The following is a 27,690-nucleotide window of genomic DNA, read 5'->3' as shown; positions in this document are numbered from 1 at the left end:
AATAGGAGTGGTGGGTGTTTTTCAACCTTCCACAATTTGTGCTGATGTAGTTATGCTTGTCATTGGAAGCATCCTTCCTGAGCTTATGATTGTGGCTAGACTGTAACTATTAATAGGTATGAGACACATATGTGGACTGTATTTTTGTGCAATTCAGTATAATGAAAGCCTGATTCACAGGTCTAGCTTTGTGCTATCCTTATTGTGCTGTTGGCTTTTCCGTTGTTACAGTGAAGCAGTCCAATGGTGAATCTGGCCCTGAATAACCAGCAAAAATTGTTGAGCAGTAAGTAAAAAGCGTTGCTGGGAAGAAGTGTATCTGGAAATGGAAAGCATCTTGTCCCCAGCGTACTTTGAGAAGATCACACATTTAATCAACATTGCCTCAGAAAGCATTGTGTTACTTTTAACCAACATCACTCTGGTTTCATTTGTTTGATAGACATAGATTTCTTTGCATGATCAAATATTATATATTAAAAAAACAACAACAAAAAAATCCTAATATGCCTCTACTATCTAAAGGTCACTGAATACCCTAGTATATGAAAGTGCACAAATCTCCTAGGGGTACCACAGTAAATCTGGGGGGTTATGTTTAAAGAGGAAATAGATTACATCTCTCTTATCAGTTCTTATGTTTGCTGCTATTTTGTTGCAGCTGTGGTAATGCAGCAAATATGGCCACTGTTACTCTGTTGAAAGAGGATCTTTATAAATTCCAGTTGTCAACATGAAATCAATTCTGCTATGGGCAAAAGAGTGTTTCATCATTCCAATATTTGCACTCAGCTAAACCATATCCACAGGCTGTATGTGTCTTCATTTATTTATTTATTTGGAACTGGGAGTACAACATATTTTCAGCCCAGAACTGTGGATCTGCGGCAAAATTGCATAAAGGTTGTACAGTGAATTTTTCTAAGTAAATGGGACCTTTGATTTCAATGAGAGAACTAAGCCTCTAACTGATGCACTGTGGATTCAATCTGAGCCATGCTTCCTAGTCAAAGAACGAATGAAATATCATTAATTAAAGACAAAAAATGGGAAGAGAAATGATGATTACATATCTTGATGTTCCATAATGATTTTTTCTGTGTCTTACACTTATGGTAAATAAGCCAAGCACTCAGTAGCAATAGAGTAAAAAAAAAATCCTCCAGTTTGCAATTTCTTTTTCTATAGTCTTTCTTCTTCCAGTGAAAGTGTCTATAAAATTTTTAAAGGAAAGTAGGTTGCTAAAATGTACTTAATTTGCCATGATAGATTGAGTCCATGCTTCAGTGACTGTAATTGAATCTGTGACCTATTTCTTTAGTAAAGTAGAAATAGTCTCTTGGGTTTTTGTCACTACCATCTTTTAATGAAATTCAAAAAGACTGTCAAAATGTCTACACTTTTTCCACTAGTTGTTAATGTTATTACTTTACAATTTGTTACTTTTTAATTAATCTTAATAAATGTGTACACAGTCTACCTGGCAGTTGGAAATGGTAGACATCAATTCATCACTGTCACACTGTAAAGCAAAATTAACAGGACAGAAAGGGCATTAAAAGCAATAGAATATCTAGACACATATTGGTTCTACTTAAACATACTTTATATCTCTAATTTACAGGACCTGTATATTACAGCAGCCCCGCTCTCATAGCTGAAGTTAAAGGATCTGTCAGCATTTTAATCATAACCCCGGACTATTTCCAAGGCATTGCAACTCAGCCTTCAAATCAGCCTTGGGACTGAATTTGGTATGGAGACTCCCAAGGCGGGATCACCCCACCCCCATTTCCTTCACCAGAAGATCCTATCACTATGTTTTAGCCATTTAGAATATCACACCATGGGGACCTGGGATGTGACCCAAGGCTTGGGTGGTGTCCTGGCTCCACACTCGGATGAGATAAACCCTAATTTTCCCACTCAGTGTTTCCAATGGGAATGTAACTGGCAAGTTGGGAAGAAAGGGGGAGCTTTTATCTAATCCCACAGTCCAGACAGATGGGGAAGCAGAACAAACCTTTCCTGCCCTACAGTCCAGGCCTTAGTGTCTTAATAGGTGCTCTTTACCTTGATTATTCCTTATACATTGGTGTCTCTAGGAAAAGTCACTCTGTCAGTTCTTCCCTCATCAAGGATTGGGATGCCACTAGCTTGGTGTTAATATGGAGCTGGGAATGATCTTACAAACACTCAGGTGCAATGTTCTTCTCATATTGCATTTAAGCCTGTAACCACATAACCGTTGATTTATGATCAATATTACAGCTGCACATGGACAGCCTAGGGCTGGCATTCACAACAGAGGGGGTCTTCAACAGAGCAGCGTAAAACAGTTCCTGTGGCTGGGGATATTTTCTTCATTGTATAATGATAGAGAAGATATTATTCATATAAGACTGAGACCTATAAGAAGCTGAAAATGCAGTCTAGATTGCTCCCATCGAGGCATGCAGGCAGAGCACCCATGATCTCTTGTGAGTACGGGGCTTTTGCCCACTTGCACACCCCTATCTCCTGTTGTGGACCTGCAGCAGAGACTTTCTCTGCTGGTGCATGCACCACATCAGACTCACAGGGAGAGAATGCTATATGAACTAGCTATTTATAATTTAAGTATGATCTCTCCCACTCAGCCTCAGTACAAAGTAACATGAGTCACACTTACCTGAAACCTATGATGGATGGTTTTTTTTAAATTAAACTCTTGAGAGTAGAAAACAAAGAGAAAAAAAAATAATCTCAGACCTTGATTTTTACTTTAAAAACTCAACTTCAACACTTAATCACATTCCTAGTCCTTTAGTCTCTCTCTCTCTTTTTGCCTTTCCATCCTACAGCTCTTTGCATCAGTAGTCAAAATCAAGAGTAAAGAAGCCATAGGGTAAAGGGCTTAGCTCAGGAAGGTAACCATTGTGCCTTCTTTAGGGCACAATAAACTAAGGGAGCTATAAAGGCACCAGATCACACTTTTCTGTTTTCAAGTCACGTAGGTGCCGTCTAGTTAACAGTTGGCTACTGATATAGTTTAAAGCACAATACAGGGCACAGCATACTTCAGCTGGCCTCCCATGGGCTGGACACACAGATCTGACTGCAAAAGGGTACCATCGAGCCGACAGGTAAATTGCTGGCAGGACACCGTGGGGAAGCTTACCTCGCCATTACCTATGATCTAGTTGACCTGTTTCTCAAATAAGTGAAAGGCTTTGTTACCACTAAGTTGGAAGTTTTAGTGAAAATTAAAACAACAAACAACCCAGGTTCACAGGTCTATAAAGAGATGACTGCTATTTTGAAAGTGAAGTGATTTTTGGATTTAAAAGTAAAATATATATATACACACTGCCACATAACTATGGTACATTTTCTCAGAGGAAATATCATTGATAAGGATATCCAGCATATGGAGTCACTAACATGATAGACTATAATGGCTTGAAAGGAGTCATTATGTTCTATTAGGATACACAAACAAAACAGATTCCCTCAGCAGACCTTGGTATGCTGCAAAGCTATTACACTCCAGAATAACTAAATCTGCATTTTAATTACTGTAAAGTTGCTTGAGGTTTACCCAATCCACTGGATATTACCCTCCTAAACATAATAAGGACTTAAAGAAAGGTCATTAAAAATTAAATAACAAAATAAAGTCCACTTGCCCAATTTTAGGTTAAAGATATTAACTAAAGATATCAGGAGCTATCTAGGGACAAATTTTCAAAGGGTTATAACCTAACCTCTATTTTTGTGAGCAGTTTTCTACCTACAAATAACAATGGTCAAAAAGGCAGGCTTTGGTGTCTCATTACCTGATGGCTAGGCGCACTCAAAGATTTAGAAATTTTCCTTTTTATTTGCACTTGCCATTGGGCTTGCAATTCTGTAAGCTTCCACTTTCTTTAGAAAATGAGGTTGTACAGGGAAAGTGTGACTGACGTGTTGATACAAAGTACTGCTGTAGTGGCTGAGACAACTGAGACCTAATATTCACCTGATGTTTCAAGCTAACTAGAACTGCCTGCTTGCTGTTAATTTAAGTCAGGTTCATAAACTTCCACATTTGTCGTTACTAAGATCCTGAGTAGACATCTTACATAAACGTATCGTGTACCCTCTAATCCACGCACAGTTGAAGCATTAACAAGTAAATTCATAGGAAGTTTTTCCACTAAGTCCAGGAAAGTCCAGAAAAAGCTAAAAAATTTATAATGTTGGGGCTGAATAGGGCCCCATGGAGTTCCCAAGATATTTCTGGTAGCTTAGAAAAGCCTATTTCAGACTTTCCAGCTCTTCCCCTCATGTAGTCCTTCAGTTCTGTAAGATCACAGATCCATGCCCTCAGTCAGAAAAGCACTTAAGCTAGCGAAATGTATCTCTTGGATGATGGAAAAACCTTAGATAAATTTAATATATTTTGACTTGGAGGAATAGCGCATAAAAGGTCTAGTCCAAAAAAAGCCTTTTAGTGGCTGCTTAGGCTTTAAATACCTCAGATAGATTTGCATACAATTTTTGAAAAGACTAATGGCTCATTATGAGATGAGAAGATGCTATTAAGATGTAGAAAGGACTATTACATGGAAGTTATTCATTTCAAAAAAATGGGACTATCTGTATTTGTTAGGAAACCTTTTTTTAAGATACTATTGCAGGAATATTAAAATAATTATCTTATTAGTGTCCTTTTCCAAGACTTAAGTTGATAAATTCATATTCAAAGTCATATTTGAAAGGTGGGACTGGACATTTTGGAGCTCAAAGCATGCCAGCCCCTACAGGACACAAGGAGGCTGAGGTTACCTGCTTCAGAGTCTGCACTGAAAGATGGATCACATGGCTAGTTTCTGTCAAAAAAACAAACAAACAAACAAAAAAACAAACAAAAAAACAAAAGCAACAAACCACCACACCAAAACCAACCTGCTTTACACCAGATTTTCGTATGTAAAACATTTTTCAAAGTAAATAAAACACAAGACACTTTGGCCAAGTACAAAAAAAAGAACTTAAAACTTTGTCAAGACAGTTTGTATATATTCCCCACAGAGCTTTGAAGAACAGTATACTAGTTATCAATACATTAAACAGATGAAGTCAGATTTTTCCAATCTTCAGATTTTTGAAGGAATGTTTAAGTCACAATCTTCCTGGCATACTGAAAGGTTTCAGCTCATTGTTACTAATGTAACAGAAGCGGATCAACTGTATCAAAAATAAACCTAGAAGAGGAGGATGAAATCAGACTAAAATGATGGCAGCAGAAGTCCTGAGCTTACAAGGAAGATTGACAACACTATTAAATTTAAGCTTTATCTTACTAATTTTATCTAGATTCTGGTCCCACAAAGTTTTGAACATATGTAAATTATGTCTCCTGAAGGGAAACTGATACACACATATAAATGTATATAACCTAGAAAACAAACAAAATAGTAGCAAGAATCAAAAATGCCAGATTTCTTCATCACTCCTAGAATCATTCTGTAACTGTCTAGAAGAAATGCAAAGGAAGGAGGACAAAAGGGCCCCCACCACTGAAGGGGGGGGGGGGGGGGGGCGCGTATGGAGGTGGTGCGTTTCTTGAATTATGGAAATCCAAATGCATGTAATTATGGATCTGAACAGCCTTTGCCAGTATTTGAAAAGATAGCAAGGTAATTCAAGAAATGGAAATGAATAAGAGTAAGTAATGGAATTGTCCATAGAACACAAATGCCATAGCTACAATTTCCAGACATAGGGGACAAAAGGGAGAAATGAGTTCTTAAAAATAGTGTTGGTGAATTACAGCTCTGCACAGCCATTAGCATTTTTATATAAGACGAATTAGTGATTAGCTCTGGATATCATCCTGCACCACAGGATGATACACATCCATAGCCCTTTTGGAAGAGCCCCATGTGTATTTCAATATTGTACCACTGACCTCAGTGAGAGTGAAAACACGTCAGGACCTCAAAAAGCCCTACTTAGCAGTTCTAGTGAAGAGTGGAAGTTTGGGGCTTTTGTTTGTTTTAAACAGGTAAGAATAATTTATTTCATATATACTTAGAGCATATGAAACATGTGCCTTGGGCTGGAAACGGCAGCTTATATGATTGTGGAAGAGCAGAGATAGTCATGATTGCATGGGTAAATCCCCAAATTAAACCCTCTTGGATTCAATCTTCTGAAAACACAAACAAGTAAACAATAAAGTCGATAGAGGAATCATACTGCATTACATAGTGATTTTGAAACTTCACATGTAAAAAAAAAGTAAAAGGCAGAGAATGCATTTAGATTCTAGTAAACCTTCCAGTTAAACATTTTTTCCTCCTTTTAAAGACTTTAAAAGTCAAACTAGGTTCCATACTGCAAGAATTTCAGTGGAAGGGTGAAATATTTTCATGTCTCGCAATGGATAAAAAAACATTTGGCAGATGGTCAAAAGTTTAGGAAAAGCTGCACAAAGCACGAGAAGATGAACAGAAAAGACGTCTTGAAGCACTGAAATGGAACAACAGGAGTTGGGAAAGGTCACTCACAACAGTAAAACTACTGAACATTTTAATCACAGCCTGGTTCTCTGTTGCTCTGAGCCTTATTTCACTTAGTCATTTTTACCAGTCCAAAATGGGTGCAAATCATTATTCAAATATTATTCCATACCCAATTATACTGCTATTAACTATCACTGCAAGGTGCGAGGCAGTAGCTTATCTAGTTTGAGTGCTGCAGCAGTCACAAACCTTTGGGTCAGTGGAAATGCAGCTTTGCAAAAATATTTTCAATTAAACTGTACTTTACACAGAAGTTGACATTTGCACAGAAATAGAAAAAAAGGATCTTTCATGCATTATAAATATTATTTCTGAAACTGTACAAATATTTTTACTCTAAAAGCCCCCCAAATGCCACCACTAACATCCTAGAATAGGAAAGCAGAGACAAAATACAACTGTCTAATCAAATCCCTATTTGAAACAGTGATTTAGGAATGGTATCAAAGTCACAGGGAGTCAAATTCAGGAAGAAGTGATTGATTGATTTTTCTAGACATTAAAAAAGAGTCTAATTCTTAGAAGTGAGATTAAGAGCTTTTATTGTGGTGATCTGGAGATCACCACAGTGGATTTCAGTGGAAAAAAAGTTCAGAGAAATCAGTGGGGAGTATAGATACTGCATCCACTGCAGAAAATCTTTTTAGGTCTTAGAGAGGCACCTAATTGAACAGGTTTGGATTTCATTTGAAATAAATATGTTCATAGTATTCAAAGTATAGGTTGAATAATAGTGCAATAAGTGAATTAATGCTTTCATTTTATGATGAATTTAAAAATAAGTACTACCACTCAGAAAATGCAGCAACAAAATGTTCCTGTATTGATTTAGATTCCAGAATAACAGCTAAAAACTATTCTATTAATTTTAAGGCCACTTAAACTCTGTCTGCTTTCATTTCCACTTATGACTATAACAAAGCCAAAGTGGCTAAGTTTAGTTTAAGTCTAGCTCATGACTTCCCCCAAACTCCCAGCCCAGACTAACAGAAATAAAGAGATAGTAGGGCTGCATTGTACTCTGCGTATGTTATTCAACCATTCTTTAAATTTCTCAGATAACAACTTCAGAATAAAAGCAAGGTTAACCTCATGGAAAGGACATCCACTTTGTTCATGAAAAGGACAATTGGATACTTGCTTTCTTTCCTGGATCATGATAGATACCATGAGGATTATTCACGGCACAAACACCATTTTGATGTACTTGCATTACCTTGTCTTTCTATCAACAAAAATGTAATACTTTTAATGTCAGATATCACATTAGCTGCAAGGAGTACATATCCCCTAAGAGCTGGGAAATATACTACATTGTTTCCTCCTTTTACGTCTACTAAATAAGTGATAGTCCCAAAAGGTGACTCAACACTTGATTCTGCCTTTTAAGTTTCTTTCTTTAATTACTTGACAGTGTGTCTTTGCTGCACATTGAAAAGCTACTTCTGTCTCTATGGTATGGATTTTACAAGGCTTGTTTTTTTCAGCATTTCCAGCAAGTTTAACGATACCAATAAATTAAGTCTAGTAAATAATTCCCATTTGAGAGAGAACTTTATGAAGTTCTCTGAGACCACCTGCATGGGATAGACCTGCACGAGAAAGAAAAAGTGCAATGCAGTGCAGCAATATCCTTTAAGCGTTTTTATTGAATATCTCATCTTAGTGCGTGCAGGCAACACTCTTCTAATACAAATAAATTGAAAGGAGAGAGGGAGAAAGGGAGAAAGCAATCCTAACTCTACATATGTGATGTTGAGTACTGCCTGAAATGACCATTAATGCTCAGAGACAATCTGTTGGCATTACACCAAACAGACCAGCAGAAATTTTGTCTTCATGGTCAATAGCAGTTTAAAAGAAAATACATTCTTTATAATTAGGAAAGGAATAGGGAACTACATAGAAAACAGCATTGTGACATTGTGTAATTCCATTTTATCCCCACAGCTTAAATTCTGTGCAAGTTAAAATAAAATAATAAAATAAAATAAAATAAAATAAAATAAATAAAAATAATTAGAAGAGGTACAGAGAAGGATAACATGGATAACTGAAAGTTTTTGTACACGTGTAGTGGTAGATAAAGTCTATACAATCCTGTGGCATGGAAAGATGAACAGAGAACAACTGTTTCTTCTCTCTCTTCCTATCCAGCAACCAGACAGCATCAAAAGAAATTAGCAGAAGACATATTCAAAACAAGCAAAAAGTATTTCTTCGAGTTATCTACAGTTCAGCTGTGGAAGTGATTCTCATTGGATGCTGTAGAGGCTAAGCATCTACCTAGGCTCAAGGAGCAGCTGGAAAGAAAAACCCATTGAAAGATGATGCATGCAGTAAAAGAGAGAGACCATCGCTTTTTCAGGATGTCCTTGTTCCCAAATCACTGGAAGCTGTGGAAGGACTCTGGAGGAGTACCACTATGGGCTTCTCCAGTTCTTACACCCTTTCCTTGGCACCCTTAACATCAGGGACACTGGGCTGCAGTGCTGTTAGTCTAGCATCACACAGCTCTTCCTATGCTATCCAATGCCAAGTAGCATTGGATTGGTTTGCGTTTTACAAATGAAAATATTAGAGACATAAATTGTAATGATTGTTGCTTGCAGTGAACTCACTGGGCAACAGGTAAGAGACAGATACGGTATAAATCACATCAGTTATGTTTTCAGCACAGGCTGCCCCTCTTCTAGCCACTAAGAATACACATTAACCACTGGTATCTTTAGTTTTGGGTTTTTCCCCCCCGAACAAAAACAGATACATACCTTTCATCTCAGAGTCACACTCAGACTTCTACCTCTGAGTTTGAACCTAAGAACTGAGAAGCAACCCATCACTTTATTTTTACAAATCCTTGATGTTGGTTATGTTACCTGACAACGTACGTCATTATCAAATCCAGATTCTTGAAATTGTGAGTTCTAAAGTTGCTGTTCAATTGTATACATAGAACATTACTCATAAGCAAAAACTGGAATTTGTCACAGAGTAATTTCAATAGCTGCAATAAAGAAGTCATCTAGAAAAAAGATTATATATATAGAATTTCCCTTTGTATATTTTCTTGTATACTGGACAAATCATGATAATATATTTGTCTTAGTATGATTTTGATGATGCTTGATAACTAATTTCAGAGTGATACACCATAAAGAACCAAATTTTAACTGTATCCTGCTTGGTTCTCCTTCCTATGTAGTTAGACTTTCCTTTAAGCCTAGTACACTCCGCAGTGTTTTTAAAAAACCCTGAAATTATATCCAAAGCCTCATTTTCCAGGTTTAGTTTTCCTCAACCTCCAGCAGAATTATGAACACCAGCACTATAGGACTTCAGTCCCATCATTAAACTATGTGAAGCAAGAACCTCAGCTCTGAACAAAGCAGCACTATTCACCTGCACCCTATGAGTAAGGCCAGACAGAAATGTATGAACAGCCTGGGCATACTCAATGCCTTGAGTGCTTTCTGAAAATCTTCAGTCTTTCCTTTCCTGTCCAATCCAGTTTTCTGTTTTTCAGTACAGGGCGGGTACAAGACTAACTCACATTGATACATTTAGAGGAAATTTCCATAGCAAATGAGTAACTTAAGCTCAGACACCCTTGGATATTACTGCATGTTTAATGGTGCTTGTCTGTTCTTTTGCTGCGTTATACAGTGTCACAACAAGGAAGTCTTGTTTTGAAAAGTGGCAGAATTTTGCTGTGAACTGTAACTGTATCTTTAGAACTTTCTCCATGTTTTGTAAATGCTCCTCTGAATTCCTCCAAGTGTTTGTATCATCCAAATAGCAGGCAACACCATCTACCTCTTGCTGCACCTCATCTGTTTTTCTCTGAAATACAGCAGGTGCAGTGGTCACCCCATAAGAAAATCTTTTGTACCTAAATAGCCCCTCATCCAAGTTCCCTGTTGGAAGATTTTTTTCTGCTGTGGCTCCAGGGCCCCTGTCAGCAGGGATGGAACAGCTGAGGTGGAGAAACCCTGCTCCAGCTAACAGCCTCATAAGTTCATAAGGCAATTCTCCAAATTTCTCTGGTAAAATTGTACCTAGGTTTTACTCTAGTTGATTTGAAGTAATATCCTTTTACCAAGCCCTCATCTGTATTAAGTACAGTGTAACAATTTTTCAACTTCCAATTTTTCTCTGAGTCACTAGCACGTTGTGGTCTCAGTCAGTTAAAATTCAGATGGCAGCTTTCTGTCCAACAATATGGAGGGACACAAATGCACGAATTCTAATAGTAAACAGATACACTGAGAAGATATGGTAGTGCATGCATACATAACCTTTGTTGTATTTTGTAAAACCTTTTTTTTTTTCCAAAATACTTTCAATTCATTTTCTTGTACACCCTATCAGAAATCACAAATATTGTTACTTCTCTATCTATTCCTATTTTCAATGCCATGTCACTTAAGCTAATGCAAATAAGTGGATATGCTATGCTTCTTCCTTTTCTACAACACGTGATTTTGTGAAGTGGCACAATATCCTAACCATGCTTCCAAAAAGAGCCCGGTTTCTAAACCTATAGCTCCTTCACTGTCATGGAATAAATTTTGTAGATCTCAACTACTTTTTTTTTGTCTTGGTAAAGGGTTTACTCTGTTAGCAGCAAAAAACCCTTTCCAGTCAATGTATATTAGCATGCAAAAAGGCTCAAAGAGCATGTCTGCTCTAACTACTGTGTGATGCTCCTGAGCAGTAGAAAATTGGCTCCACAGATTTTCTTTGGTCCTGTATCTCATTTCCCTCATTCTTGTAAAAGCCGGTCTTCCCTAGTTTGTTTTGAAATATTCACTATGTTTTTTCTTTTCTGGGTTCAACAAGTGCTGCCTCTGTGGTACATTCTAGTGGGAGTTCCTGCATGCAAGCATTTTTCTTCTGCTCTCTAGCTGGTTTGCTACTAAAACAAACTGATTTTAGAAGTCCCCTCAAAATACAAAAACAGCATATATGAGCCGATTATTTTAGGATTGACAAAAATACAGAGTTGATTTTTAGGATGAAGTTTATATTCATCCTTTAAATTATTTGTGGTAGGCATATAATAGCCTTAAAGACACTTTTATGCTGTAATATTTCATCTTATCAAATTCTTATACATAAACACAAGATATTAAGCAATAAAAACTACTTTTTCCAGGTAATATAAGAAAAACAGCCCTTTGTGTGGTCACACCTTCTATATCATTGTCATAAAATAATATCAAGTTTCTGAGTATATATTACAATATCTACTTCTCACTCATTACACTGGAAGTTATTCATGGTTCCAAGCATGAGTATTTTTCCTTCTTCTCTTTTAAAATATTATTGTAGGTATCAGCATTCTTGGTTGTGCTGTATCTAGAAGGTTTAAAAGAAATGCAAGCCCTACTTCTCCAAACAAACTCAAAACCATTAACCACTTGCTCATGAAGAAGGAAAAAAAAAAAAAAACAACAACAAAAAAAAAAACCACCAAACCACAAACTGGCAACATTTTGTTACACTGAACCTAAAACAATAAACACCCAAAACACTATTAAAAACAAGCCCACCTCATCAGGTCCTTGTGCAAAGCTTACATTGTAACAAAAGCTGAAATTGAATTAAAACACCATCACTTCCCTGTAGCAAAAGGAAGAAATTAGACAGTTTTTACTATTGGAATAACACTACAGTTTTCTCTAGTCATGATAGTCCATAAGTGCATTGGGCTCACGGGCTTAGCTTAGGAATCAGGTCACAAGCATCTGTTAACATGCATTAAGTTTGTGCAAACAACTATGTTTGGAGGTCAAGCTAATTCATGTGTGCATACACATGAATAATGAGCTATTTGGCATTGCCCATCCATAAATTCCCTGCTCATACATGGAAATAATATTCGCAAAATATAGGCATGCGCCTGCATGTTACCTCATGTCTGATGGTCAGGTTTTGCTTCTCACCACTGGTTCACAAAACAACTTTTTGTGGTCATTAGTTTGCGTCTTCAGTAATATTACTCTGGATTTATATTGAGAATGGAATTTGTTTCTTGTCATAAAAGTGGATGTAAGCCTTGAGAATGAAGCTTAGTCGCATTTCTTTTAGAAAAATAGTCACTTCCAACTAGCTGTTCGTCACGATGAAAAGGAGAGAGCTAAGTATTTTCTCTACAGAAAGCCATATCTTTAAACTAAATAGAAAGGTTAATCCATGAAGTGGTCATTAGTTCAAAGCTATTTTTTGGGAATGCTATGCAAATAATCATTTAGGTCACCAAATTATATCAAGTGTCTGCATTAATTAATAGTTAGACCTGATATATACAACCATGGACATTCAACAACTCTTAAGCCATCATTTTGAGAAGACAACTGGATTATATTGAACTGAATTCTTCCCTTGAATCTAGACAAGGTACTTTATAAGAAACAGAGCCTATATTTAATCCTGGTGAAATGCAATAATTAGGTTTGCAATTGTCATGGAAATATTGAAGGAAGCTATGCAAATTAATTAGCAAAACAAGTAGTTAGTGTGAAAAGGCCAATAGCCTCAATAAATCACATTCTCCTACACATTGGTAAGTTGCAATAGTTTTTGTAATCAATAGTGTAATATATGTAGATCCATCAAATGTACTGTAGGCTGCAAGATACAAGTGACAAAATACGAATACAGGAGCAGAACTACCTACATTGATTGTCTGAACAGCCTGGCAGCACATTATCACCAGCAAAGCCAGAAGCTACAGGTTGTTTCCTTTCCACCAGACAATAGGAAATATATGCAATCCTGATTAAAGAAAGCTTTATGTAAAAATTTTCTATGCAGGACTGAACCTATGGATTCACATAAATGATTTCATTAATCCTGGCATAGCTCTGGTACTTCTTTTTTGATCAGAAAATTATGATATGAACATTCATATCTGAAACATGTGTGGGACCTTGTTACAGGCAAGAAAATGAGTGTCATTCCATTTACACAATTACATTCTTCCTTTGCTGCAGCATAAAAGGTTTCTTTTATCTACAATTTGTGTGGTGTTTTCTCACATTTTTGAATACTATGCCATTTTTCCCCAGTGCAATAAAGACTAATATTAAATTCATTTTTAGCCAACACCATCATATGAAATAAAAATAGCTCATGGCTGTAGTATAAATAAAAGGAAAGGAAAGAGTAGATAATATGAGGTTCTCAACAAATCTGAATTTTTTTTCCCCCAGAGATGAGCAGTTTCACATTTTTGCAGTTATTTATCACTATTTGCATAATGACTCTAGCTACAGCTTTTAGTCTAGTCAGTGCTGTATATCAGGATTGGCTTAGACAGAAAACAAATAAGAAAGATTTCTTTTGATAGACAAAGAACATATCTGAACCTGGTGAGTGCCAAAAAATGAGCAAAATCCCCAAATTTCTAATATGATTCTGGATTAGACTTGTGAGAATACATTTTCAATTCCTCCTCTGACTTCTTGTTCAGAGAAGAAAGTCTCTTGAACTCTGTATGAGGAAAACGCATGCAAATGAATCTGCAGAAAGTCCAGTGCTGTTCAACTCAAAGCTCCCACATACAGAGCCTGGAGTTTGCTTGCTTTTCAAACGTAAATGTAAAACTAAAACTGCTCTCTTGGCTAAATCTTCTTATTTCAGCAACTCAGCAAGAACTACTAGTGGTGCAAAAGAAACGATGCACTGCCCTTGTCCTCACCACGGTTTCTTTGGTAACTCTGTGTAGAAGAGCGCCTTCAGTGTTCATTTGGACAGAAAATACATCTTTTCTGTTGTGCTCTACAGCTGAACAGTTTCTATCTAGATAAGACAATAAGGTAAGTATTTATGATGGGATAACAATATGCCAAAGGAAAAACAATGCCAAAACCAAACCAGGAATGTATTTTTAAAGCAATAGGCTATTAGTTGATCAAAACATATAGTTCCATTTACATAACTATCAACCAACTTGTTTCCTTTACAAAAGAAGGGGGAAAAGGAAAGAAAAATTATTATCCACAAGTGCTTGGACTAACATTAAGATATGAAGACTCATAGATGATCCCCTTCAACGGATAACAAATTTAAACTGTTCTTTAAAGTTATTTAAGTGTACACTTAGATTAATAAGTTTTTAAGTCTTGTCTAGTGAAATAAAAGTTATACTGAAGGAGAGGTAAACTGAAAAATAAGGTAGTTACTGACCAATAGGCAGTGACAGAATAAAGTGATAGCTGTTCATTCAAGCCTTATTGAAACACTGTGTTTTAACCTGTTTGGGATACTGACATATGCTATACCTTTGCAAGTTATTTAACCTGAAATTTGTGGCATTCATAAGCATATAATGTTGGCTTTTATTTGTTAACCATCACAGTTGTATGCAAAATGGAAACACAGTACCAAAACCTGGAGTTTAATAAGTCATTATAAAACTTCCTTTTTCTGAGATGTACACCAAGCGCCGAATTTTGAACTCCATTGATCTTATATCCCTGCCATTCACTTGGGTTGCTTGAAACCAGAGCAGAGCACAATCTGCAATCTAAGGAATACAGTCGAGTATTTTCAGATTCCTTCATTCCCACCTAAATATTATAATTTAAGAACTTCAGATTTTCTTATTGACAATACTAGCAAATAGGTCTACCTAGAAGTAGAATATGCGTCTAATACAATTATAAAGTAGTTACAATGTAGAAGGGGAAAAAAAGATACATTAATACCTTTTACCAGCTTTGAGAATACGCTAGATAAAATAGCTAACTAATAATATTCTATAGAGAGTACTAGCAAAATTTGAAGAGAAAAATTAAAATTCAGTGTAAGCTGAACACCTATTTTATTAGCTCTGCAGAAGGCCATTATTGGTCTACTACATCTACTGTTAAAGAAAGAAACAGTGGAAATCATGGGGTATGGTCTCTTTTACACTGTCATGGTCACTGAAACAAGCATTGACTTTCCTGCACATCCAACTGCAAGAAGAGATTTCATGCTTTGGGAATATGAAGGAACTGTTATGCTGACCATTTTTAGAGATTGCTTGGAGATTAAGCTTCAAATGTACAGGAAAAAGATACAGTGATAGTGAATTGCAAAATAATGTTTTGCAACAGCTCTGTGATTTATCACATGGTGCCATAATTTATCATAAGGTTGTCAGTACCAGATATGTACCTCAAAAGTGCACAACACAGACACATCATACAAGTTTTATATCAGTTATGAGTAGGACATCAGTCTATTTCTAAATAAATACAGGTTCAAAATGCTATGAAATCAACCATTGTAATGCAATGCATTAGACCAAAGATGCTATGCAACTGGGACAGAATTAAAACAAACTCCTTAAAATTTGCAGTGATGAAACTATATGATGAAAGGATAAAAACAGTTTTTTCTATTGTTCAAGTAATCCTTTTTCATTAGTAGAGCTACCACGATTGTGATATTTAACAGTTGTATGTCACTTTAAATCTTCAAAAACTGTGTGAACATTAATTATAAATGAACATTAATAATACACCTCTGTCTAAAGTATTTAAGTATTTATTAACTCTACTTCACAGGCGTGGAAACTAAGACAAAGAGAATCTCAAGTTTCAAACTTCAAATGCTTAAATTTAGGTACCAAAACCTGTATTACCTTTATATTATTTTCAAAAGCTCTGAGAACCAAAAATAAAACTTGAAATTTAGAGGTTCTGGAGGTCTCACCACACTGAAGATCAGGCTATTTATTTAGGAATCCCAGATAGCACTCCAGGTTTAGGACAGCAGCCCAGGACCACACAAGGTAGGACAAGTACTGATTTGTGGTTCATGTCACTTAATTTCAGCCCTGTAGATAGTTTAGGTGCACAGTTTAATTATCCAGGATATATCTGTAGTTAACAGAAAAGGAAGGATGTCTTCAGAGTTTAGGTCATTCTATCCTAAGAGCTGCATCTGATCTAAGTGAGATGGAGGAAAAATGAACAGTTTACGCTGGTCATCTATAAGCCACGTGAGGCAAACGCAACTCAAATGTGCAAGCTGTCCACAACTCCTTGCACACAGCATCAATTCAAAACCAGCAAGGGCTAGCATGTTCCGAAAGACCTGCGAAATCAGACTGCCATCACAACAAAACAATTCAAAGACTGTGCAAGGCTTATGTCTCTCTCTCCAAACTGCTTGTTTATTCCAGCTGCAAAGAGCTAAAATAGTTCCTCTGTGAGACACTATTTATTTTAATAGCTTACTATTACAATAAAATGAATTATTATGCAAAGGATGCCTCATAATTAAACTTTTAAAAGCTGCACAACACAATGCTGTGCAGAAGAGTCCCTTAGATATACAATCCAGTGTCCATGTAGAGATAGATTAAATGCTTGGACATGGATTCATCCACACAAAATGTTCTTCCAATTGAGCATGTATGTTTTATAATCTATATGTATATTATTAAAAATACTATGAAAGAGGTTGATTCTTTATGCATAATCAGTTCCCATTGAATTTAAATTACTTTCAGCAAAGCACCGATGCAGATAAAATACTCTAAATGTACAGAATATTAAGCAAATGTTTATATTAAAAAACTGCTTTCAGGTGAGAACGTGCTCAGTGAAGCACAACCCCCATAGTGCCTTGCAGAATATTAATGCTCAGTAGATCACAAGATGACAACAAGTATTCCTATGTAAAAGCTTGAGGTGGGATAAAAGGTAGCATTCAGATGACAAGTCTCAACAAAAGAAATGTGCAAACACATGGGGTGTGATACTATTGAGATGTAAATGAGGTTAGAAATATATGGAATCAAACCTGCTTAGAGTCAGGAGTGTCTTGTAAAACAGGGACAACAGCATGTTTAGCATGAGGAGCTTCAGCTATTGGTATGCCCACTAGAATTTGCATAAAGACTACCTAACTGTGAGAAGCAATATGTGAACAGAAATAATATTTTAGGGGAATTATAATGTAACTCCTACTAGAAAAGGATGCAAACTAGACTACCTGAACCAACCTTTTTTGGAGGCTATGGGATCTGTCAGGTTCAGGCTAAGATCTGGTCAATGTGGAGAAAACCAAAAACACAAAAAGGAGGGACTGAAGACTACAGATTTCATCAAGTGAACCTGCAAGGGACACTAGCACTTGGATGTGTTTCTTACAGTAACAGAGGGAGAAAGGGAGAAAGAAGCAATTCTTACACTGAAATTGAAAACATAAATTAATACCCTCCTTAGGAGCATGGGTACCAAACCCACTTAATAGTCTTGCTCCTAAATGCAAGCTTTTCCTCATCTTTACTTAGCTGGACAGAGGAAATAAAGCCATCAAGGACAGCTTGAGCACCTGTTTGACCAGCCCAGCAGAAGTAAACAGTTACTGTCTGTGTGATTCTATTACGATCAGCATAGAGCGGGAGGAAGACAACTGGAGGAATTGTAGCTCTTCCACCAAACTCAATTGCCTAGGCAGTTGGGTGGCAATAACAACCTGTTGCTCCTAAAAAGATGACCTAAGTTAGTTCACTCTAAGGACTGATAATCTAGGTAACTAATCTTAATTAGCTGTCCAGACTCTCTTAATAACCTGCACAAAGTGAGATTTAAAAAAAAAAAAGAAAAAAAAAAAAAAGGCAATTTGTACTATTCTAAGCGAGCATAATCTGTTACTGCATTTCTCTTCCACTTTTTCCTCATGGTGGCATATGTTTGCTTTAGCAGTGCACCTCCCACTCTATTGATTATGGAAGGCCCCTAGACTAGACACCTCAATTTAGACAGCTGAATATGTTTCTTTCCTACATCCACTTCCAGACAAAAGAGAAGCCAAATTAAGAGTCAATAATTTTCTGAGGCAAGTACCTGTTGGGTTGTATGGGCATTCTTCAGGGTTGAGTTCTACTGGATCAGAACAGGTCTAAACCATAGATTTTTACTGTCCTAATTGCGCTGCCTGTGGGCTTAAAGACTAAATCTCTGTTTGGAAAGAGTCAAAGGAACAGAACATTTTATTACATTGGCAAAACTACATATTTATTAGTATAGACTGCTTTGGACAGCTTTAGCAATAGCGCTCTGTCTACCTGGTAAATATATCCAACAGTAACCATAAGTGTTCATATCTGATTCAGATTTTACTCCACTATTTATAAATCTCCTATCTACCTTGATGAAAAATAGCTTAGGATGTGCCCCTCCAGCTCCACCATTTAATAGAGAGCCTGCACTATTTCTTTCAGACCAAAAATTAGAACTGCTGTATTATGTAAATGTTATTGCTCCAAACAAAAGATTGGTGCTGTCCTAGTAATTAACTGTCTGGTTAATTAGACCTCTTTCCCTTTGCTCAGCAACCTGCATTCATGTGCATATACAGACTGTTACAAAAATAAACTAATAAGCTTTACTTTGTCTGTGCAGAATTGCTAGGAGATTGGCAATAATAAAAAAATTTAAGTCTTATTCTGGAAGATGAAAATCTATTAAAAATGGAAATGTAGCTTTTCTCCAAGAAGCGGAAATCCAATAAAAATGTGAATTTTGTCATGTGGAGTGATGGATTTGGAGCACTCAAGAAGGACAAATGAATCATGCTGAGCTGTTAATATCCCTGCCAGTTCTATGGCGTACCACGAGCATGTGAAACTGTCTTTGTTTGCTTTCTTAACAACCATCTCTTAAAAGATTCTCTGGGAACATAGGAAGCTTCTGTAGTGGGATAATTGTTTCAACAGCTTGGACACTGATTTTTTTTTTTTTTTTTTTTTATGAGTAATAGAGGACTCAGATCATTACTATGGAGTGTAATACTTGACGTCAATGAGAGCACTGACTGTGATACACAAAGATGATTAAAAAAATAATACTCCTGTAAGAGCAGAAAGTGGTCTTTATTGGTTAATTTATGTTGGTTTTGATGCTGTTGTGAATTTCTAGTTTATTATTTTTTAATAATAGTAATAATACTTGTATTTATTAGACAAGGGTAGTAAAAACTATGAATTATTAAACCCTAACAGAGACAGAATCACTTCAAAGATGCATTAGAGTATTTGGATTATGTGCCCACTAATGCCTTAAAAATAAAGAGCCCTACGCATTTAGGACTTACTTTATAAAGGTCTAGCATGCACCTTTGAATCTACCAATATTTTACAGCAAGATGCTGTAAAAACATTTATGAAATGTTTATAAACGATAATATTATTGTCTAGCTTAATAAAATTAATCTTTGAAGAACTGAAAGCTTAGGAAAATAGATTTACGTATACAATTAGAGGCATACATTTTTCAATTGACACAAGCAGATATACTGTTCTAAAAAGTAAATAAAAATTATTTCTTCTAATCTGTCTCATGAGGAACTGCCTCCTCTGCAATAAAACAAACCAATCTTCCACCACATGACTAAGCCACTAAATAATTCAGGATAAGGGCACAAAATATGAAAAGTAAAAAGACATTGTTCAGTACCTTGAACAAGAGTTCCAAAGATCTTTTCTTTTTATCTATCTATGTATACATTAAAAAAAAAAACAAAACAAAAAACAACTTATTCAAGGTACCGAGCAATGTCTTCTGCAAGACATTGCAAAGTGTGTGTGTGTGTGTGTGTGTGTGTGTATATATATGCCAAGATGAAATTTGGAGGAAATACTGTTAGGAATTCCTAATGGAATCCTCACATGTACATGGGTACTTTTTTTGATGAAGAAAAGCAAACTATTGAAAGAGTAAACATATTTCATGGTAGTAACATGTTAATCACACACAATCAAATAATCTGAATAAAAAACAGGAAAATTCATCATCATTTAAAAACTATATCACTCTCTAATACAATAGGGTGTTTTATTTCTTTGTTCTGTTGGGGTCTGGGGTTTTTTGGTTTGGTTTTTTAGAAACTCCAACACAGCAGCTTGAAGTACTACTATATAGATAAGAAAATATCCCCTCAAAAATAAAGACAGAGCAGTTTCAGTCTGAGGAGGTAAAAAAAAGTATAAAATATATGGCCAAGAATATGACTTTTGGAGTTAATTATTTAGAAACAGCTCAAGCTGCTGCATAGCCCCTATTAATAGTCTGTAGAAATAATACCACTCTAAAGGATGTAGCAGATGGTAGTAAGACACTGAAAGGAAAAGCATTTTTGTTCCATGTGCTTCTAACGTTATCTGATCATCCAAGTCCTTAGGCACTCTGGTTTACTGAAGGTATTGGTTAAAAAATTAAAAAAGATCTGATATCACGTTGGGACATGAATCTTAATGCCAAAATGGCACATATTTATTTCCTGTTAATGCCAGATGTATTATATGTGCTCCAGCTAAGAAACAGCATACTCAGGAAATTACATGATGGTCTATCATAAAGTTTGGGTACTGATAACAGAAAGAATATATTTCAGAAATGTGCAGATGCCTTATTTTATAAGCCTAACATTTTTTATTATTAATGTGTGTACAGTACCACAGATAGCCACTAATGGATATGAAATGATAAATTTGTTTTCTCATTCTCTTTGTTGAGCATTCTGCACTAGCAAATTTACTATTGTACTGGGAGCTTCTGTCAGGATCTCTAAGGTGCTTTCTGTAGGCACTTTAAATTCCTAGGGAGTGGGTTGGACTGTGAGACAGTGCTCTTGTGATAGAGGAAAATGTCCTTGGTCCGCAGAGACAATTCCCTCCCTATTGTATCTCAGGTAGAAAGGGTGCAGAGGGCTGTTCTGCATTCTCTTGAGATCAGGATAATGCCCTTGCTTTTCACATGCAATAATTTATGACTTCGGTTTGGGAAGATATGCTCCCACTCCCCCAGACTGCCACATCTCTTTATACTTGGTGGCCTGCCAAACATCCATTGATTTTAACAGCGCAAGGACCATGATTTGAAGAAGATATGCAAAGTACTGTGCTTCACAAGAAATGAGGGTGACTAAACTGGACATCTTACTACCATTATTGGCAGAAGTCTAGCCATGGCAGCAGCTCAGGCACAGCTATCCTGATGAGAGCATGATGTTAGCTAGTACGAGTTGTATGTAGACTCATTCCAGGTAGGTCCCCCTCAGCAATGTGCTGACATCAAGCCATCAGACTGAAACGGCAGAACCAAATCTGTGTGTGACACATTACAGCATATATTCCTCTTCAACCATGACGAGCGGCTGAAATCAAAGAAAAACTAATATTCGAACCTTCTTTTCACTACTTTGCCATCATTGTTTTCCATTACGAAGCACTGGATACTTCCTAATTGATGCTTTCAATTCATAGTAATTAATTGTAGCTAGACTTCTTTTCATCTCTTGAAATACATAATATCACAATGGGCTCAAACAGAAGAGTGTAAAAGCAATCTATATTACTGCTAAATAATCATATTCACTGGTTTTTATCTTAGCTTTACATGCCTTTCATCTGCTTTACAAACATTAAAACTCATTTAATATGCTTTTAAAAAATGAATAAGGTACTATAAAAAGAGCATATTAATGGCTGTACATATAACTTTTTATAATTTTAGTCAGCTTTATTATTTGGTGTACTGTAAATCAAATTAAGTACAAATATTAGTACTGACAATGCGTGTGTAATTAGTTTTTAATCTTTACTGCCTGAACGTGTATTCACTGTAAAGGAGTAGGCACAGACTTCTGAGCCATATCTAGGCATACAAATGGCATATTTAGACGTACACTACTGTAATTTATACATATATTGCTCACACATAACCCTGTGATGACTTAGTTGTGATTTTTAGTAGCTAAGCATACAAAATGCTTGAAAGAATTTCAGAACTCCTTTAAAGAAAATTAGTAACTGGAAAGTTAGAAGATCACATTTTTGGTTTCTTACAATTTCCTCATCTGAAAATATATAAATAAATTCTCCCATTACAAGTAATATAGAGTTAGGGATTTTATTTTTTTTTTCCCTTTCCTACACCTTGAGAAAGTCTTACCAAGGCAGAAATTTCACTGTACACTTTAATAATAACTCTTTCGTAAACTAGCAAAGGACAGAGGTCACCCAGACAACCATTCTAGCATGAAAATAAAATGATTATATCCTTTTCAAATAAAGCCATTATATTGTTATTAAATCTCATAGTTAAAGAGCTTTCAACTACTCTGAGAAATATATTCTATATATGATGGAAAATATTACTTAAGTTCTAAAACGTGTTGTCTTTGCATTTTTTGGATATACTGAAAGATGACTAAATAATCAGATTAATTTAAGAAAGAAAAAAATCTATTTTTATTTTACTATTCTCTTTCTCTTAAACACTCTACCAAAGCATGTGCTGACATAAATGATAATGATTCATTATTGTGCTGCATGAACACCTTAAGCTTCTCAAGTAAAGTATCCTTTTCTTTAAATAAAAGTAAAGAAAATGTATCCTTTTATCCTCTAGGTTTAAAAAAAAAATCTAGATAAATACTTAGCAGACTGAAACAATTTTAGTAGTATAGGATTTATGACATTAAGTATCAGTAATCTGCCTGTAGAAAGGTGGAAGGATTCAGTGTACATCAGAACTATGCACCATACCAAAGGACAAGTATAAAGATGTAATGTAAACTAAAAGGATACATTTTATTGACTAAAGGTAGCTATTAAATCTTTCAAAACTCAATATTTGTTGGCCAAATCAGTAGTGATACAGAAGAAGAAAAAGGGGAGCTTAAATATTTGAGACAGAAACATTTGGGCCAATCCTCTTGCACCTACAAATGTACATTAGGAAAGGCTAAGCCTGTTTACAAATCCCAGTAGATTAAGAAGAGTAAACAGCTCTAATAGTATTGTTTAACAGTATTCTAAAGTATTCAGACCCATCCTCCTGCACTGCACTTTGTGGTCCTACAACATCTGAGTTTAGCTGACTTCCCCTTTTGGGTCATGAGAGAATGTTTTTTTCAAACTGGAACAATCTGCTGGTGATATAGGATTCTTTTCCCTTCTTTTATTGAAAGACTACAAAGCCTAGAGAGAGTTAAAATGATTAAAAATAGCATCTTAATATTAAGATGTAATATAGATATGTCAATTAGTTGACTGTGTCTGCGCCCACTGTAGGCTGAAAGGGCCCTCTTCTAGAGAGTACTGGCAGATGCCCAGAGTTGCTTAAGCTTAAAAGGATTTTTATGAAATCTCTGCATTTTGACATGGCACCTTGTACCTTTTAGGTTGTATGGAGACTCAGAAGTCTGCAGAATCCAGACAATATAACACCAATTACAAACTGCTAGCTGTTTGGAGGAGACTGTATTAGCCCCAACACTGCATACTGGTTAAACATCAGGGTTGGGGAGAGAAGGTATTGGTGTCTTCTCGATGTTAAATTAATGACGATTCACCCTGTAAATATTTCCTCACCTTTCAACTTTTCCCTTGTTCTTTTTATTTTTAATCTGTCCCAATTAATCACATGCAAAAGACTACTTTTACCTATATTCACACTCGAAGTCCACAAGTGCCTTAATTCAACTCAGATTCATAAAGGAACACTTAAAGCTTGGGTCCAGTCCTTAATTTCAGACCCTCTAGGAGTATTAACCTTAAAATTAAGGCCACAGTTCACTTATTCCCCCTAGTGCTGTGAATGGCAAATACCCAGGACACAATCCCAAAAAAGGAGCAGGTTTTGATCAGTGTTCATGTGAAAGTTCAGGAAATTCCTTTTCCTTGGAGGGTATGGGTTAAAGATGTTACAAATAGCCTCTTCATTTCATCCCATCCCTTCATGGGAGAATTCCTGGTTAGTTTCCTAATGACATGAGTGAAAATGCTTACAGTTAACATTTCATATAAATTAAAGACATGTTCTGAAATAATGTTCCTTAATATATTTTTAAATGACTTGCTGTTTTGAAGTATTTTGACTTGACAGCAATTTTACTGTAAGAAAAGAACAGAGAGATAAAGTAGATTGCTAATAGCATAACATCTCCTGTGTTGACTTAAAAAACAAAAAGATGCAGAGCATGGCCTAAAACTGTAAATCTAGAAGTTTGGAAGTTTGAAGTCACGTCAACCTGGTTTTGTCACATAATGGCACAAGAATTCAGGTTCCAGATCCAGGGAAAGATAAAAAGATGCGCCTATGGAAAATAGAATGGAAGTATACTGTGTATTACAAAGAAAAACAATCTTAAGAGACCATAATGTGATATAAGAAATCAATAATGAGAGCATAGGAAAACAACCAAAAAAGAGTTCATATCTTGGAAGTTATGATTTTTTTACGAAATGCTGATTTTGGAAGATTACTACCTGTCCCCTAAAGGAGAAGGCTTGGGGAAACTATGAGCTCTTCTTGACCTCAGAAAAGAAGGGACTCTTACACAGATTTAATAGATCTTCTAAATCCACATCACGCTATAGGAAAAAGACACAACCTCTTGCAGACCTATCACACCTGTAAGCAGACTGAAACCTTCTCTTGCCCAGTATGTCTTTGAGACATGGAAGAACATTATAGAAAACCATAAGAATTTGCTATAAAAATCACACAGAAAACAACCTGAGTTCTTCTCCAGTAAAGGCAGGTATCTTATAAAGAAGAAACAGATAGGAACAGTGCTCAGAATACATAGGTAAAATGCAGTGAAATTATAAAGGTATATTGTGAAAGTGTCACAGTGTTGGAGTATAACATCGGTACAAATCTCTTAACATCTTCATACAAAGAAGTGGAACAGATAAATGCATAAAAGCCCAGTGAAGGATGTGGAACACATCTGTCCTGTACCTTTAAGACCAAAAAAGTTCAGTGAAGAGTTCTGTTAGCAATTCAATGGGCTTTACTGCCGTATTTCAGTGGGAGTTAAACGCTAATTCTCTTGGGTGCCTTTGAAAAATCTCTACCAAAATTCTTTAGATTTATAGCTTGGCAAGTATTTTTAACAGAGAAGGGGTTAAATGAAATCACTTCTTCCCAATGGACTAAAGAAATTCAATTCAAACTTTTTTCCCTTCAGTTGAAAATCAGATTTGAATGCTCTGATTCCTCATGCATCTTCAAGATTTATTCATGAGTCACAGCTGAATGCACTATATGTTGTATTTATATGAACAAACACATATAAAAAAAAAAGAATCATTTCCATTATCTAGATAGATGTATGTTTGTCAGCATCTGAAAGAATATCAATCCTGCAAGTTATAAGTATTCAGTTACTCTTTTAAAAACATCATTCAGGCATTGTAAGACATATAACTACAGCATAAGCAATGACATTTAAGTGTATCTTCTTTCCCATTATCTCAACACTGTGAAATAGTGATACTGAAATCTTTGTAATATCTGCACAGAAGCTATTTATTTTAAAATCGTTTCACCCAGTAAACCAACCATAATTTTATTAAAAATAGCAAGAAGTTGATAGAGTATTCAAAGGAATACTAACATGCTATTCACCTTAGCTGCTTTTACAAAGAATCTCTTAGTTCATTTGTACTTCAGCAAAAGGGCACATGATAATTTTAATTCTTTACTAAACTTTTTCAATTAAATTTCTAAAACCTTATCAGGTACAGAGCATCTTCAGGGAACAAAACTTTCATAACAATACTGTGGAAGCTTGTAATCTTTAAAATGACTCATTCACTATGATTAATTTACCCTTTATTTGTATCTGTATATCTAAAGGGCAAATGTCACTTTTTGAGTTATTATTTCAGACAGAAAATTTTATACAGAATTTTACTTTAGATGTAGGTCACATCATTTACGAGTAACTGTTATGACTGACTCATTGCATTTTCTGTCAATGTTGAGTTTCTTCCCATTTCAGAAATATCTCTTGAAGAAGAAACATTGCTTACAGGCTGTGAAAGACATCACACAGATAAACCAAGTAGTATTTCTCCAATTAACAGAGGCTAAGTATTGTCATACTATGGGTGTACCAAAGGTAACACTGAATGCCTTACGTCTCTGCTTCAACAAAGTCGTTACAGGATTTTGCACTGATTGCACAAGCAGCTTTTAGAGTACTACAGGCAGAAATTATTTTATGCAGGTCATGGTATAAGAAGTTCTAATAAAGAAACTGCAAATAATGTTTAAACAGCCACTATGGCCATGTTTATTTCAAAACAGAGCATATAACTATCAATAACAATCGCACACACACATACTGACACAAAATCAAGACATGCTTTAAAATCATCTCCTTTTATTAAAAGATGAAGTGCAAAAACACAGAAAGAGGGTATACAGCAATGCCCAGATGTTTGTGCCTTGTTAGAACACAAAGTCCTGTGGAGTGCAAGTGCACAAGCAAAAGGCAAGAGTTTCTACACCTCTGTTACTATTGGAGTGGGAGGGGGAGGGGGAGTGAGGGAGAGAGAGCATGTGCAAGCATTAAAAAAAAAAAAAAAAAAACAGACTATTTCGGGAAAGGGTAAAGTGCTACTGCCAGTAATCCATCTATATTTAAATAATTTCTCTATTTACCCGGACCTGCATTAAAATGCCTCATATGATTGAAATTATGTTTGGCAACAGCTCTTTTAGTGACTACCTTCAAGGAAAAAGGTTATTTCCTCAGAGTCACACAGCCAGCCACCTATGCATAGTCACAACCTGGTAACTTCCAGGCTCCTTTCCAGTCCTTTAATCCATCCTGTCAGAACACACAGCCTTTCTAAACAGCACAATACACAATCTGGCAACAGGGAGAATAGGGCAAAAATCTAATTTCTAATCTGGTACTTGATCAGATTACGACCAATCTCCTGGAGCAGGAGATTGCTTCTGATGTACTAAGTATGCATGAGTTGCAAGAAGTCCTGAAGAAAAGAGAGTCAAGAACCAAGCTGCTTTTATTTTTGTTCTTTTGTTTTTTCCCCCTACTGAACATCCACAAATGGTTTCTCAGCTGCAGTTAATCCACAAGCAAAATTGACCAAGTCAGTAGTGACTACTCTAAAAAAAGATTTATTTTGCTTATACCACTTGCTTTATCCGGCAGATTTCTTTGGCAGTCTCTTTTCTTCCCCTTGTCTTGACCATCTGCCTACAACTCTCTTTCCATTTATTACCAGTAGCGGTATCTTACTGTATTTCATTGCCATGGTGTGTGTGGCCTTGACTAGTTACCAGTTCTTTTCACAGCTTTGTTGTTT

Source organism: Platalea leucorodia (assembly GCF_965183815.1).
Source record: "Platalea leucorodia genome assembly, chromosome: 8".
NCBI lineage: Eukaryota > Metazoa > Chordata > Aves > Pelecaniformes > Threskiornithidae > Platalea > Platalea leucorodia.
Note: the sequence above shows the minus strand (reverse complement) of the source record.